The sequence below is a fragment of the Cyprinodon tularosa genome, unplaced genomic scaffold, assembly GCF_016077235.1.
Source record: "Cyprinodon tularosa strain WSP-4 unplaced genomic scaffold, ASM1607723v1 ctg301, whole genome shotgun sequence".
Lineage (NCBI taxonomy): Eukaryota > Metazoa > Chordata > Actinopteri > Cyprinodontiformes > Cyprinodontidae > Cyprinodon > Cyprinodon tularosa.
In genome coordinates this window covers 1,044,477-1,056,904 of record NW_024039010.1, presented here as the reverse complement: position 1 = coordinate 1,056,904, position 12,428 = coordinate 1,044,477, and the positions used below count along the sequence as shown (strand labels likewise).

The window sequence follows — 12,428 nt, the reverse complement described above, 5'->3', positions numbered from 1 at the left end:
TAACATTTGAAGAAACAAAATTATATTTTATGAAACAATTTATTTTTGAAAAAAAAGTTACAATTTTTAAAAACACATTTACATTTTAGCAAACAAATTTACATTAACAAATAAACAAAATAACATTTGAAGAAACAAAATTATATTTTATGAAACAAATGTATTTTTGAAAAAAAAAGTTTAAATTTTTAAAAACACATTTACAATTCAAAAACACATTAACAAATAAAAAACAAAATAATATTTGAAGAAACAAAATTATATTTTATGAAACAATTTATTTTTGAAAAAAAAAGTTTACATTTTTAAAAACACGTTTACATTTAAGGAAACAAATTCACATTTTAAATAAGTTAGATTTTAGGTGAGAGAAAGTTTCATTTTAGAGAAAAAAAATACATTATAGGGAAACAAATTTACATCAAAAAAAAAATTGACCGTTCGGAAACACTTGTACAAGTGCAAAGACAAAACTGCAAGTGGCAAAACACATTTACATAGCCAAAAACAAATTCACAAAAGACGGCTACACGGAAAGGGAATGTCCCAGTGGCCGGATGTGACGTCACGATTACCCTGACTTGTAGTACAAACAGACCAATCTGTAGTCCTCCTGCTTCACGTGAAAAGTCAGCGGCGATTTTAGATGGAAAGAATTGCACTGAAGCTGTTTTTCTTAAGTTTACGCTAACCGAACAATGTTTTTAGCCAATTTACACCATTTGGTTCTTCGTGCGGACGGTCTCTGGAACTTTTACGGGACACGGACCAGGTGGCAGGACCAAGCAGCAGAGCCGGGCGTATTACTGGCCGGAGCCACTATTATTTTGTCATGTAGTTTTTTAATTACTTTTCTTTGGTATTTAATTATTTTTTGGGTATTTTTCCTGCCGTTTTTCGGCAAATGCCTTATTTATAGTACTTCTAACTAGATTGTTTTATATATATATATATATATATAGGCTATATATTGTGATGTTATCGCTTAATAACCTGTATTAAAATGTATTCTTTATGGGTTTCTTTTTATTGTGATGTTAGTGCTTAATAAACTGCATTAAAACTTTTATAATGTAACATTTACTTGATGGAACGGAGTACTTTATCTGCGAATAAGTGGCCTCGGCCGGCAGCAGCCACCATCGGCTTCTCCGATGGCAAGCTCTGCCGGCAGCGGCCACCATCGGCCTCTCCGATGGCAGTCTCTGCCGGCAGCGGCCACCATCGGTCTCTCCGATGGCAGGCTCTGCCGGCAGCGGCCAACATCGGCCTCTCCGATGGCAGGCTCTGCCGGCAGCGGCCACCATCGGCCTCTCCGATGGCAGGCTCTGCCGCAGCCACTTCCACGAATTGAGCTCGGCCCTGCTGATTGGTCCTGCCACCTGGTCCGTGTCCCGTAAAAGTTCCAGAGACCGTCCGCACGAAGAACAAAATGGTGTAAATTGGCTGAAAACATTGTTCGGTTAGCGTAAACTTAAAAACAGCTTCAGTGCAATTCTTTCCATCTAAAATCGCCGCTGACTTTTCACGTGAAGCAGGAGGACTACAGATTGATCTGTTTGTACTACAAGTGAGGGTAATCGTGACGTCACATCCGGCCACTGGGACATTCCCTTTCCGTGTAGCCGTCTTTTGTTAATTTGTTTTGGCTATGTAAATGTGTTTTGCCACTTGCAGTTTTGTCTTTGCACTTGTACAAGTGTTTCCGAACGGTCAATTTTTTTTAGATGTAAATTTGTTTCCCTATAATGTATTTTTTTTCTCTAAAATGAAACTTTCTCTCACCTAAAATCTAACTTATTTAAAATGTGAATTTGTTTCCTTAAATGTAAATGTGTTTTTAAAAATTTAAACTTTTTTTTTCAAAAATAAATTGTTTCATAAAATATAATTTTGTTTCTTCAAATGTTATTTTGTTTTTTATTTGTTAATGTGTTTTTGAATTGTAAATGTGTTTTTAAAAATTTAAACTTTTTTTTTTCATAAATACATTTGTTTCATAAAATATAATTTTGTTTCTTCAAATGTTATTTTGTTTATTTGTTAATGTAAATTTGTTTGCTAAAATGTAAATTTGTTTTTAAAAATTTTAACTTTTTTTTCAAAAATACATTTGTTTCACAAAATATAATTTTGTTTCTTCAAATGTTATCTTGTTTTTTATTTGTTAATGTGTTTTTGAATTGTAAATGTGTTTTGCACTTCTCAGCCACCGTAGTAAACAGAGAGGTGAAACAGATGGAATAAGGGGCTGAGCAAAGCAGAAGGAGAGAGTTCTGAGATATGGGAATATTTACAGCAGGAGACAACAAGAAGGAAGCAGTACTTCCAGAGGATTTCTTCCTTGGATTCAACGTTTGAAGAACTTTTTTTCAAGGAACTTAAAACCAGTTCAGTTCTTATAAAAGGTAAGTGAACCTCCACCGATTTCAAATTTAGCATACAGCTTCTGTTTTTTCCCAAACAAGGCTAATCTAGGGAATGGATTATTCACTCATTTCAGTGAGCTGTTCTGTTTTTATGCAGATCTGAGTCAGAAAACAACTTGGCTCTCTTTCCCTCCATCAGGGAGAAACATTAATCACAGGGAAATGTGCAAAACAGAGATCAGGTCTCATAAAAGTTGTTCCACTTTACTTTTGTTTATTTAATAGTAAATATACCCTTTTGGATTCTCTTTATTAAGCAAGAAGCATAATTATAAATACAACTTCAATGAATTTGACCAAAGAAAGATGGCTTTCTTTGAGGGATTTGGTGACTTTGGAGCATCTTCTGGCATACTCCAGTGAAAGATATTTCAATGACTCATTTAGTGACCATGTGCATTCTTAGATAGAAGCACTATCCTCAGTAATATGTTGAATAATTTAGTTTATTTAAAAAATAAACAGAATAAGCAGATGCTGTCAGATCAGTAAAAAACAAAAAACAACTACAGTTTCATGGGTCAGCTTCTCAGTGGTGATGTAGACCAGTGTCACCAGCTGCCATAAAAACAAATGCTCATTAGTCGCCCCCGACTGAAGATTTTCCTTTCAATCGAAAAATTAAGCTTCGCTACGTTTCCGTGTAACTATATCTGCAGCTCCTGCCCTGATCGTGGCAGGCGCTACAGTCTGAATATGACAGGTAAAGAATGACTCTCCTGGGGGCTGGATAGGGAAACCATCTGTGTTACTTTTCAGGCTCTCTTAAATCAGCTTAAAGCACCTGTGAAGCAAAACACAGGAACCTGTTCTTATAGAGTCTGTTGATCCAATACAATGCAAATGGATGAATACACATGAACCTGCATGCTGATCTGAGGGTTGTAGTGGGAAAAAAGTATTCAACTATTCACCACAGTTAATTAGACAGAGATTGATGGATTTCACTCAGTCGGCACTTTATTTTTATATCTTTGCAAAGAGAGAACAGTTTATCATACAGACTTTTTCGCTTTGTAATCAGCCCTGTTCTGCCTGGACAGAGTGTGTTCCCCTTACTTACAATATTAGAAAGTAGTCAGAGTCAAAATAAAAAAATGACAGACAGTTTTGTTAACAGTAACATGTTATGAATAATCCTTGAGAAAGAATCTTGCTGGTTCGGAAGAAGCTAAGCCTGGTCTACACGCCTGGACCCTCGCGCACAGGAATTGTGTGGAATTGTGTGGACTTGCAGGTGAAAGAGACTGAGTGAAAAGTTTTATAGTGATTAAAAAGGATAAATCAATATATGCGATAAGAGATACTACATTTTTGGACCATAGGGTCCTTGTAGGGAAGGATTTTATTGCCCAATGGTGTCCTAGGAGGTCTTTGCATTAAGAACTGTCTAATCGCTATAATTGACAGTTTTGGATCCAGATGTGTGACTGTGATCAGATCAGGACACCTGACACCTGATGGTAATCTCCTTTACCATGTTTATTTGGAACATCAGTACCAACCCTCTTTCCCAAGTATGTCATTCTGTTTAGCTCTATAGGCATCTAAAAAAAGTGAAATAACTAAAGAGCATTTCTAAGAATTCATCTATAACTACTTATTATTATTATTTGCATAATTTCAAATATATACTCAAGCATTTTATTGCCGTTTTAATTATCATCTTGTGCATAAAATAATTTAATTGTATATTTAATGCATTAAATAAATAAATGATACATGTAATTATTCACATTATTGACATTCATATTTTTGTGAGTTGAGTGCATTTTCTTTTATTAATGGCACCATTAATAACATGAAACATTTTTATTTTCAGTGAATTCTCATATTAAGCCTAATATTGTAACAGACTGTTCTATGTCTGTATGTTAAAGTGGTGTCCATCCCTGTTGCCGGGGAGCGAAAGTTCGCCGGGTGTACGGCAGGGGGAGCTTGTGAGTTTGTGGTTATGTGTTGAGAGAAGAAGAAGAAATAAAACCGGAAGCGGGGCTACCGCCGAAAACTCCGACCCGTCTCTTGTCCCGTTATTGCCTATAAAGTACGTAATACGGACCCAAAACGCTCGGTTACATTGGTGGCAGCGGTGGGATTCCTCTACTAAACCCCCGTTGTTTTTCTAAGTTTTTTTCGTAGCGTATTTAGCCCGTGACGGCTAATTGTCAGTCGGTTAGCATAGCATCTCCGATATAGCCGGCTAGCTAACCTCGTGCGGTGCGGTAGAAAACAGCACTTAAAGGACATGTGGTCGGCAGATGAGGACCCTTTTAAACCCAGCCCGAGCAGGCTTGGCAGATACTCACCGGGCAGTGATGTTAAGATTGACCTCCCCCCTCCTTTCACCGGGGATGGCAGCCAGAGTTTCCTCAGCTGGGCAAGGCAGCTAGAGGTGGCCGTTGGAGCTACAGCCAGGGGCGGCGGCAACTGTGAGGATGAGCTGGTGAGAAAGAAAGGGGGGCAGTGGAGGTTCTGTATTGACTATCGTCGTCTAAATGCAGTGACGATCAAAGACTCACACCCCCTCCCACGAGTGGATGATAGCCTGGACGCTTTAGCTGGTTCAGTCTGGTTCAGCACACTTGACTTTTCAAATGGCTACTGGCAGGTGGAAGTGGCTGAGGAGGACCGTGAGAAGACGGCTTTCACGACCGGACGGGGCCTGTATCAGTGGCGGGCCATGCCTATGGGACTGTCTAATTCGCCAGCCACCTTCCAACGCATGATGGAGCTCATTCTCAGGGGCCTGCCATGGCACATTTGTATGATGTATTTGGATGATATACTGATTTATAGCCGTACATTCACTGATCATCTCCTTCATTTGGATAAAGTCCTATCCAGGATCCAGAAGGCGGGTCTGAGGTTGAATCCGCAAAAATGCTGCTTTGCCAGGGACCATGTCGTTTTCCTGGGCCACCTAGTCTCCAGAGATGGTCTCCGACCAGACCCACGGAACACAGACAAGGTGAGGACGTGGCCAACTCCCCGCACCCCGTCGGAGGTCAGGGCCTTCGTGGGCCTATGCTCCTATTATCGGAGATTTGTGCGTAATTTCTCCCAACATGCGGCACCCTTGAATCGGCTGGCTGGAAAGAACGTCCCCTTTGAGTGGTCGGCTGAGTGTGAGGCTGCATTCAGCTACCTCAAGCAAGTTCTCACCTCTTCTCCGGTGGTGACGCTGCCCAACTTTGCACTTCCTTTCAAGGTGTACACCGACGCATCTAAAGACTCTGTTGGAGCAGTCCTGGCGCAGGATGAAGATGGCTGTGAGAAGGTGGTAGCCTATGCCAGCCAGGCTCTCACCCACACACAAAGGAGATGGTCCACCTTCGATAGAGAGTTATGGGCCGTGGTGTGGGCTGTGCGTGAGTTCAAACACTATGTGGGGTTGTCTGCATTCTCCATCATCACGGACCATCGCCCTCTGCTGGGCCTGCGGCGCATGGCTATTGATAATGATCCAACTGGACGTAGGAGCCGGTGGGTGCTGGAGCTGGATCCATTTGATTGGGTCATGGTGCACCGGGATGGCGCACGCCATCAGAATGCTGATGCTCTGTCCCGCCGGCCTGTGTCCCCTGACCCTGTCCAGGCAAATGTTCCTGCAACTGGACCTGTTACTGTGGCTTCTGTGGAGACGTCTGACCACTCTACGGCTGGGAATGTGGAAGCGGAGTCAGTTCTGGTCTATACCCTCGGTGATGGGGGAGCTGAGTTGCAGGCACTGCAGCGTGAGGACTCTGACATCAGTACTGTTCTGACATGGCTAGAGCAAGGCAGGGTGCGACGGCCTCGTAAACTGCCCCGGGATTCCTCTGCCAGCTTGAGGAAACTGTGGACTGAGTTTCACCGTCTGTCTGTGGTTGACGGGCTGCTCTGCCGCACAGCGTTCACTGACAACACCGGACAGAAGCAGATTCAGACTGTTGTCCCTGCATCCCTGGTGCCGGAACTCCTTCAACAGTTGCATGGGGGGCCAGCTGCTGCACATTTCTCAGCAGAACGTGTGTGGGAAAAGGCCAGAAAGTCCTGCTACTGGCCCTTCATGTTGAGGGACATAAGGCAGTGGTGTGAGCAATGTTTGGCCTGTCAGACTCGCAGGAGGCCGGTCCCAGGGTCCAAGGCCCCTATGGGAGAGGCCCAAGTATGCCGGCCTTTGCAGCGGGTAGCCGCAGATATCTTGGAGCTGCCCATAACATCCCGGGGGAACAGGTATATTTTAGTGGTAGAGGACTACTTTACTAAGTTTGTTTCCCTATATGCGTTGCCTAACCAGACAGCGCCTTCAGTGGCACGCTGCCTGTTTGAGGATTATGTATTGGTGCATGGGGTTCCCGAAATCCTGCATAGTGATCAGGGCCGTCAGTTCGAGGCGGAAGTGATCCAGATCCTCTGCCAGCTGCTGGGGATTAAGAAAACCCGTACCACTGCGTATAATCCCAAATCGGATGGCATGGTGGAGCGCCACAACCGGACTTTGATCGATCAGCTGGCCAAGCTGTTGCTTTCTCATGGCGGTGAGTGGGACACGTATGTGAAGCATGTTGCTTTCGCATACAACACCTCTAAGCATGCCACCACCCAGTTTACTCCATTTTTTCTCATGCATGGACGTGAGGCCCGTGTTCCAGCGGATGTGCTAGTGCCCGCTAATGCGCCCGACTCCTGGGGTACTGGATCTTTGATGGATTATGCCTCCGTCATTGCAGAGCGACTGGGGTCAGCATTCAGCGCTGCCAGGCTTAACTCGGCTGAAGCTCAGGAAAGACAGAAACTGTACTATGACCAGGGTAGCTGTCATCGCCCCTATGTGGTAGGTGCGCTGGTGTGGATCAGTAACCCCACGGAGAGCCGTATGAAGCTGGCGCCGCACTGGAAGGGTCCATATCGGGTCGTGCAAGTGTTGGTTTCTGGTGGGGAGTCTGCGCTCACGTATCGCCTCGTCAACGCCCTCGATCCAATGGAGCGAGTCCAAGTGGTTCATCATGACAGACTGAAACCGTACACTCTGCCATTGCCTGCACAGGCTGTTCCGGCTCCAGCTGCTGTGAATTCTCCTCTTGGGGTCGAGGCTTCCCTTCCCCAGAACGGAGATCAATCTCAGACTGGTGAGGTGGACAATGGACTGTGTGGGGACTTGCCTGAGTCCCAGGTTGGGCGGTCTCGCAGGGGGCGATTGGTGAGGCCTCCATCGTATTTGCAGGACTTTCTTAGGTTTTGAAGTCTAGTTTTTGTTTTTGTTTTTTTTTTGTTTTTTTGTTGACATAAGTTCCACTTGGTGGGAGGGGTTACTTGAGAGACATGAGCGGTCTGTTTAAGGCTTTTGTTCTGCTCTGTTCCTTTCATGTTTGTAATTACATGGTGTACCTAACTGTGTGGTAAGGTTGAATTTTTTTTGTTTGTTTTGTTATTTTGTTACCTCTCTTTGGAAGGGTTACATTTCAGGTGCTTTTCAGGTGAAACGGGGACGTTTCTTGTTGAGGGGGGGACGTGTGTAACAGACTGTTCTATGTCTGTATGTTAAAGTGGTGTCCATCCCTGTTGCCGGGGAGCGAAAGTTCGCCGGGTGTACGGCAGGGGGAGCTTGTGAGTTTGTGGTTATGTGTTGAGAGAAGAAGAAGAAATAAAACCGGAAGCGGGGCTACCGCCGAAAACTCCGACCCGTCTCTTGTCCCGTTATTGCCTATAAAGTACGTAATACGGACCCAAAACGCTCGGTTACAATATTTATTGTTTTCCTAAGACTGCTTCCCCTAAAAACCAGTGTTATGCAATTAAATGCTGTTACCTCTGCCAAGGAGGTTGTGTTTTAAGTAGAGTTTGTGTGTTTGTATTTCTGTGTACAGGATAACGTGAAAAAAGATTAACTGATTTAAAAAAAACTTTTAATAGTCTTTCAGGAACGATCCATTACATTTTGGTGATGATACAGGTAATCATCTGGATCCAGGAATTCCAGGAAAGATCCAGGAAAGGTTTTGTGAATACAGAAATTAACTTAAGGTGGAAGTCACAATATGTTGGGGGAAATTAGCCACTTGGCGGAGGTTTACACTTTTTGAGTGTTTTACTTTATGTTATTTTGTTTAATGCCTTTCAGACTCTCATATGTTGTTTTGTAAAAACACTCAGACTGTCTTGGTATTATGACAACAAATAAAAGAATGATTCAATCCCAAATCATGGTCAGATAACTCTGCACACCTGGAATTAATTCACAACAAATTCCATTCACAATAATAATTTATTAACAAAAATCATTCAACTCCGAGTCAAATATATTTCAGTTAAAAATGTTTGATTAAGCTAGTGAAACCCAACTGAACTATGCTACTATGTATTCAACAAAATTCAGTTTATTTCTATAGCACCAATTCACAACACAAGTCATCTCCTGGCACTTTACAGTTCACCAGATCATACAGTCAAATTAATACAAAGTTTTCTATCTAAGGAAAACCAGTTGATTGCATCGACTCATTGACTCAAATACAATCCCTCACACTACGCATTCTTGTAGCAACAGTGGTGAGGAAAAACTCCCTTTTAAAAGGAAGAAACCTCCAGCAGAACCAGTGTGAGCGACCATCTGCTGAGGCCGACTGGGGTTCAAGGAGACAGAAGCAGAGATACAAAAGGCAGCTGTAAATCAGCTCCACAGGCGGCCCGTCCAGAAAACACACAGCCAGCTCCCATGTCAGAGGATGAAGAGAGCACATCCAGCCAGTCACGGTCAGAGAAACAAGACTAAACTGAAAAACAGGCCAATCTCCAACATCTATAAACAAGGGTGTTGATGGCAGCAGCGCAGCTGATATTTCTCTCCAGGATGGAGTCACAGCCAGACAGGAACAGACCAGGCAAAGCTACTATGGGAAACAGCAGAGAGCGCAGAGCGTTAGATATTGAACTAACAGATTCTGCAGAGTGGGAGAATAGAGGCAGAATGATGAAATAGGGGTCCCTATGTCCTCCAGAAGTCTACGCCTATAGCAGCATATCTATAGTGATAGCTCAGTATAACCTGAGCCAATCTAACTATAAGCTTTATCAAAAAGAAAAGTTTGTATGTAACTAAAGATAGAGATCAACCACTCAACCCATTTGATATATACATCATGTAGAATCATAAATTAATTTAAGTAGCACTGATGTATAAATATACACATAGCTCTATTAGCAAAGGCCTCATGAAAGTCTGCTCCATCTTTAGGGATTTATTTGGAAAATTTGGCCACCCCTGTGAAAACTTTCTGGAACCACCTTTGGTCATATTCAGTAATCATACCTGCACAGTATGTACAATCTATCCCTCTAGAGAAGCATATTCTTAAAACTTTAAGTGAGTTAATTTTAGGAAGTGAGCGAGGGGAATACATAAATACTGTATATGATGGAGTGAAAAAGATGTCAGAGACAGAAATACACCACGACAAAAATGTAAGAATTCTGCTCACTGGAGTGCAGGTTCATAATAGTATGTAGGAGTTCTTTTTTCTGTATATATTTTATCTTTATCACTTTTAATCTGCTCCTTATTCTTCCCTGCTTTCAAGCATCCTTCTGAACACACCCTCTCCTCTTTCCCTTTAATGATATCTTATTTTTCTACACTTTTTTCATCTCTTAATCCTTCTCCATTACAGGTGAAGGTTTAACAATGCAATGACCTCATTCTTGACAGCAAACATCAGAGTTTCATTTGAAGTCTCACTGAAGCCTTCAGTCCGAACCTCAAGCTTTTGCTTCCAAGCTGAGCTGTGACGGATAAAAAGCAGCGGGGGTCCTCAGAGATTTGTAAAATAATAAAAAGGTGGAATCTATTTACCCCTGTTATTCTGAGATATGAAATAAAATGTGCTTCCAACCATCCTGCCTGTTCCACTTCACACCAGAGTAATCACATGAAATGGGTCCTGATTATTATGGCAGAGAAAGTCGGCTGATTGAGGACAGAGTGCAGAGAGAAAGCAGAGCAGAACGAATACAGATGGAAGCTGGAGGAGCTGCCTTACTCTGAGGGGCTGAGTGCTACTTTTAGTGACACTACATCAGTGCCTGGGTGCAGATGGTTGCTGCAAGGCCTGGATAGACTCATCTCTTGGGCAAGGATGAGTTTCAAGCCTGGAAAGTCCAGATCCCTGGTCGTGCGGAAAGGGAAGGTGACGGACCGCTTCCGCTTCATCCTGGGAAATACCACTATTCCATCTGTGTCTGAAAAACCAGTGAAGAGCCTTGGAAAGCTCTTCACTGGTGATCTGAAGGACACCGCTGCACGGCAAGCAACCAGCACCAACCTTAACCAGTGGCTCCTAGCGGTTGACAAGTCTGGACTTCCTGGGAAGTTCAAGGCTTGGATCTATCAGCACAACATCCTGCCCCGTCTCCTCTGGCCTTTGCTGATGTATGAGATCCCACTTACGACCGTGGAGGGCTTTGAGAGGAAGATCAGTCAGTACCTGCGCAGGTGGCTGGGCTTGCCTCGCAGTCTGAGCAGTATTGCCCTGTTTGGACATGGGACCAAGCTCACGCTCCCATTGAGCAGCGTGTCAGAGGAGTTCAAGGTTGCCCGGGCTAGAGAAGTCCTTCTCTACAGAGACTCCACTGATGGGAAGGTGTCTTCAGCAGGGATAGAGGTCCGCACTGGAAGGAAGTGGCGTGCCAAGGTCGCAGTGGAAAGAGCCGAGGCGAGGCTGCGTCACAGCACCATGGTGGGTACAGTGGCCACAGGGCGGGCAGGGCTGGGCAGCAACCCGAAGCCCTGCCCGCCCTGAGAGTGACAGGGAAGGACAGGCGTAAACTCATCCAAGAGGAGGTTCGGGCAGAGGTGGAAGAAGCTCGCTTCAGCAGGGTGGTGGGCATGAGCAAGCAGGGGGCCTGGACCAAGTGGGAGCATGTTTCCAGCCGTAAGATCACCTGGACTGATGTATGGAGGGCGGAGCCACATCATTTCAGGTTCCTCGTCCAAGCGGTGTATGATGTCCTCCCAAGCCCCACTAACTTGTTCACCTGGGGCCTGATAGAATCACCTGCGTGTCAGCTCTGCCAGAGGAAAGGGTCTCTTGAGCACATCCTAAGCTGCTGCCCAAAGGCCCTGGGAGATGGCAGATACCGCTGGCGCCATGACCAGGTCCTGCGGGCAATAGCAGATACCATCTTCACTGGCATAAACACCAGCAAGAGTCAACCTCTAAGCAGGAGCATGATTGCCTTTGTTCGAGCAGGGGAGAAACTGCAACCCTCCAAGAAGACCCAAGGGGGCCTGCTCACGACAGCAAGGGACTGGCAGCTCTTGGTCGATCTGGGGAGGCAGTTGAGATTCCCGGATTACATCGCAGCCACGACACTCCGCCCGGACATGGTGCTGTCATCAAATTCCACCAGGCAGGTTGTGCTGCTGGAACTAACTGTTCCTTGGGAGGACAGAATAGAGGAAGCCCAGGAGAGGAAGAGGGCTAAATACACAGAACTTGTGGCTGAGTGCCGGAGGAATGGCTGGAAGGCCCGCTGTGAGCCTATTGAAGTGGGCTGCAGGGGCTTCGCAGGCAGATCTCTACACCGTGTCCTTGGACTCCTAGGGATTTGCAGTCTGCAGAGACGAAGAGCAACCAAGAACATCTTGGAAGCAGCTGAAAAGGCTTCACGGTGGCTCTGGTTGAGGAGGGGGGAGGCGTGGCGTAGTGCGCTACCTGGACACAAGTCGGGGAACTGATCACCCCCGGCTGGGTCGCCCGAGTGAGGGTGTATGACTAAGACCCGAAACACCCAGTGATCTCGGGAGAGTCACTGAAGATGTGTCCAGGTTGCACCACTAGGTGTATTACAATCCTAATCCAACATGGCAGAGCCATTGACTTTCAGGAAAGACTGGATGACAACCCCGAAAGTGTGGTGACATCTGGAGAGACAGAGGACAGCTCGGAGAGACGGCAACTGGGACAGGTAGGGGTAGCATCCCGAACTGCAGCTCCCGCAAGGGAGCACCCTAACAACGCT

General features: G+C 44.7%; 1 protein-coding gene and 1 pseudogene across 5 annotated transcripts in view; both read left to right on the top strand.

Moving 5' to 3' along the window:
• The first annotated feature begins 2,234 nt into the window (after positions 1-2,234).
• LOC119787808 (matrilin-2-like) overlaps positions 2,235-12,428 on the top strand; it is a 48,793-nt gene continuing 38,599 nt past the window's right edge. For all 5 annotated transcript variants that reach the window (XM_038291851.1, XM_038291850.1, XM_038291848.1 and 2 more), the window contains exon 1: positions 2,235-2,408. The gene's annotated coding sequence lies outside the window, so the exon portion shown is untranslated. The remainder of the gene's footprint in view (positions 2,409-12,428) is intronic.
• LOC119787799 lies at positions 7,734-12,364 on the top strand (annotated as a pseudogene).